The sequence below is a fragment of the Carcharhinus amblyrhynchos genome, chromosome 6 (genome assembly GCF_965287045.1).
Source record: "Carcharhinus amblyrhynchos chromosome 6, sCarAmb.v2.hapA, whole genome shotgun sequence".
In the NCBI taxonomy this organism is placed as follows: Eukaryota; Metazoa; Chordata; class Chondrichthyes; order Carcharhiniformes; family Carcharhinidae; genus Carcharhinus; species Carcharhinus amblyrhynchos.
Window position 1 is genome coordinate 97,451,498 of NC_137329.1, and position 4,550 is coordinate 97,456,047.

The window sequence follows — 4,550 nt, forward strand, 5'->3', positions numbered from 1 at the left end:
AGTATATACTTTTGAAACTGAAACCATTAAAATAAATTCCTCTCATTGCATTACTGGTTGTCATGCAATGAGAGGAACTCAGGAGTTCAGACTGTGCATCCAGAAAACTGTAGCTATGTGCTTTAGCTGTTCCCTGCAAAAATGTGATTTGCTCCAGAATAATTATCACAAAAGTGCATATGCAATTTGTATACTGATATTTCGTGTAAGGTTTTGTATAGTGTACTCTCTGTCCATTACCCTGACATTGCCAGCATAAAACTTATTATTGCAGCCAATACAAATGCAATTCATTTGAGGTGAAAGCTAGATATTAATCAGAGTAACACTGTTTGGATGGTGGTGATTGAATAACATTTTCTAAGTTGGGAAAAAATCACTTTGGTATTCATGCAGTTAACACTCAGTTTAAATGTTTCATAAAAATCAATAAAGGAGCAATTGTCTTGCTTGAACTTTCTGAAATGGCTGAGACATTGAAAAAGAAAGTTGAGTAGGTGTGATGCATGTTCAAATCCAAACTATTTGGAGGCAGTTTTTCATTTTCTTTTAAAGGTGTAACCTATGGTGCTAATAGCTTTGAGTATTCATTTCAGAAAGAATTATTATTGTCTTTTGTTAATTTAAAACAAAAACAAAGTTGAAGCAGAATCATTTTTGTGGATCTGCACATTATTTGAAAACACTCTTATAATATTGTCCCCCCATCTGTGTGGCATTTTTCTATTCTCTCTTTCTCACTCTCTCATGCACTCTCTTGTGATTGATTTGATTTGATTTATTGTCACATGTATTAACATACAGTGAAAAATATTGTTTCTTGTGCTATACATACCGCATACCGTACATAGAGAAGGAAAAGAGAAAGTGCGGAATGTGGTGTTACAGTCATACTGAAGTGTAGAGAAAGATCAACTTAATATGAGCTAGGTCCATTCAAAAGTCTGATGGCACTAAGGAAGAAGCTGCTCGTGAGTCAGTTGGTTCATGACTTCAGGTTTTTCTATCTTTTTTCTGATCTTCTCAGCCTTTTGGCTAAGATCAAGTGTAGTATTGACATGCTGTACTTGGTTGAAGTCATTAGGTTAAATTTTAGCTTCATTTGAAGCAATTTTTTAAAGCAGCATCTTGGCTAAGATGCAAATGAGATCAAGCTTTGGAGGAGGAGCTATACCTACTCCAATCAGCTTGGATCATGTAGATTAAGCCCAAGACAGGAGGTGAGAGCCCTGTCTTGTCAGCTTGGATTGGGAATGTCTCAACTCGTTGGGACTCTGAATTGGACTTGATTTGATTGAATTGGAATAAAGAATTGGAAAAAAAAGGTGGAAGAGAGTATGTCCGGGGTATGTGGGGTCCTTGATTATTCTGGCTGCTTTGCCAAGGCAACGGGAAGTGTAGATAGAGTCAATGGATGGGAGGCTGGTTTACATGATGGACTGGCTTCGTTTACAACTCTTGCAGTTTTGGTCAGAACCAGAGCCTACCAAGCTGTGATACAATCAGAAAGAATGTCTTCTATGGTGCATCTGTAAAAGTTGGTAAGAGTCCTAGTGGACATGCCAAATTTCCTTAGTCTCCTGAGAAAGTAGAGGGGTTGGTGAGCTTTCTTAACTATTGCTGATCCTTCAAATGAGATGTCAATGATGCAAAAGATTTTAATCATTTTTAGATTGTTACAATATTTTTAAGCCATTTTGTTGGAATATTTGCTATTGCTGAAGCCCTAAACCCTTACATTGTGCCGACTCACATCAATAGATTACACACAACTCTTTTTGCAATTGAACAGTGCTGCTGCTGGTTCCTTTTAGTGAGCAAAAGCGCATGTTCATGGAGGCTCCAAATACTCCAGTGTGGAAATGAATTCTCAACCCATTACTTTCCACAATTTGGCTAGACAAAATGACCTTAAAAATGTGTCGCATGAAAGGACAGCTGCCAAGGACGGACCAAAGGGAGGGGATGCACAAGAAAATGGAATCAGGCGAAGGGAGAGGTCTTTTTAGGTTGCAGGTTTTGAGGATATTAAAGCGATGGGAGAATAAAGCCGTAGAGGGATTTAAGCATAAAGATAAGAATTGTAAATTTAAAGCATGAGAACTGAGACCGAATGTGTGGAATGGGTGATGTGTGTGTGTGGAATTTTGTGAAAATATGGGTACTGGTTTTAGATGAACATAACAGATTGAATAATGAATGAAAGATCAGCGAGAAGAACATTGGAACACAGAAAATAGTGAAAATATACAGTAAGTCAGACAGCACTTATATAGAAAAAAACTCAGTTAACAGATGGAGTTTTCCCAGGCAAAGGCTGGTGGATTTTGATCATAGATCATGGAATCCAACAGTGCAGAACGAGGCCATTTGGCCTAATGAGTCTGCACCGACCACAATCCTACCCAGGTCCTATCTCCATACCCAAGCATTTATCCTAGCTAATCCTCCTCACACAAAGGGGCAATTTAGCATGGCCAATCCACTTTACCCACACATCTTTGGAATGTGGGAAGAAACCGGAGTACCTGTGGGAAACCCATGCTGACACGGGGAAAATGTGCAAACTCCACACTGACAGTGACCCAAGCCAGGAATCAAATCCAGGTCCCTGGCACTGTGAGGTAGCAGTGCTAACCACTGTGCCACCGTGCCACCTTTGGTGAATACAGGGAGTTAAATTCCCCAAAAGTGATGTCGGCTCAGGAACCCTACATCACCCATCCAGTACTGGGTTTCGCTCAGAGGGGTTTGCGGGTAAACTGGGAACTCTTGTGTAGCTGTCAAGTAAGTCAATTAAATGTTATCACTGGAATGTAGTCCTGTTTTTAATCCAGCATTCTGGTTTAGGCAGTCAGGGCACCTGTTTCTGCACTGTCAACTACTTGCCAGGGTCACTGAGGTGAGTAAACATCAGGAAGTGCGTCTTCAGTGGAAGTGACAGGCTTCGAACAATGGAAGGGGCCGATGATCTGGCTGGTGGGTGGGGGAGGGGAGGGGGGTGCTGCGGGGATGGGAGAAGATGTTGATGATTGGTGAGCATGTGAGGAAAATGAGGGGAAAGAAGGGGATGATGATCAGGGGAGTTGAGTGGGGGTGCCGACACTGATCGGGGGTGGGGATGGGAGCCCCTGAGAACTCCTTGGAGTGCTGGGCGTGAGGTTTATTCATGTTCTGATTGGGCACCCTTTAAACATGGTGCCCCAATCTCAGTGCTTTGCCAGCAAGTTGAGCCCCCTCCCCCCTCTCCCAACCCCACATGATGGCACGAAGCATACTCCCTTGAATTTTTTTAACACAGTGTGTTAGAGTCTGCAGAGAAAACCAACCGGTTTCTCTGGAGAGACACACCGGTTTTCTCGCTGGAAACAACACTTTGCCATTATTTGGTAAGATTCCCCCCTGGGTGTTAATTATCCCTTGACATATAGAGATGCGTGAACAGGTCATTACCATTGAGTTGTGTGGGTAGCCAGAAAAGATTGTTGTGGTTTCCCTCCTGGTGTTTGGGTTGTGTTGATGCATAACTTCCCCAAACCACAGATCAGAACCATAATTTTACAAATTGTAAGTTTGCATTAAATTACTATTCCTCCTCACATTCCCTGTGAATTCATGCTATAAAAATAGCTAATGCACAGTATCCAAATAATGCAATCATAATTTTAAAACAGTGGAATATAAGTTGCCCAGGCAACAATGATATTTTATGTCGTTGCACAAATGAAAGATTAAGTTCCCTGTTCTGTTGCTATCTGTTTGGCCTGAATAAATACTTAATTATGAACAGGATTGAAGGTGATAACTGATAATTGATACAGTCTATGTTAGCCAAATGCTTCAAATGCTACAATAGCTTTAGTGTTGCTAAACTTAGAAGAAATATTGTGATCTCCGGAGAGCACTTGGCCAGATTAAAGTTTAAAGTTTATTTTGTTAGTGTCACAAGTGGGCTTACATTAACACTGCAATGAAGCTACTGTGAAAATCCTCTAGTCACCACACTCCAGCACCTGTTCACACTGAGGGAGAATTTAGCATGGCCAATGCACATCTAACCAGCACATCTTTCGGACTGTGGGAGGAAACCAGAAAACCCGGAAGAAAGCCAGGCGGACACGGGGAGAATGTACAGACTCCGCACAGACGGTGACCCGAGCCAAGAATTGAACCTATCTCCTTGGCGTTGTGAGGCTAATCACTATACCACTGTGCTCTCAGTAGTGCAACTGTAGCATGTTCGAAATTAAAAATAGAAAATGTTGGGAAAACTCAGCAGTCCGCAACATCCATGAAGAGAGAAAAACATTGTTAAACTTTCAAGTCAGTATGACTCTTCCTCAGATCTGCCTGTTGGCTCCCATTTCCGGCGTTGATCTGCAATGCTTGTATTTGCGATCAGAGAGTTTCAGGCAAATATAAGACACAAGAAACAAAATGGAATGCACAAAGTTTCTAACATGGTAGCCTGTACAGAATCAATGGAAGTATTTATAAATGTTGACCTCATCAATAAATAGTGGTCTTGCCAGTCATGTCTACATCCCATG

At 41.3% G+C, this 4,550-nt stretch overlaps 1 non-coding gene across 1 annotated transcript; it reads left to right on the top strand.

Annotated features, from left to right (window-relative positions):
* Positions 1–1,015: 1,015 nt before the first annotated feature.
* On the top strand, positions 1,016–1,206 carry LOC145344664 (U2 spliceosomal RNA). The gene has a single exon (XR_013886951.1). It is a non-coding gene; the product is annotated as a U2 spliceosomal RNA (small nuclear RNA).
* Positions 1,207–4,550: the final 3,344 nt, after the last annotated feature.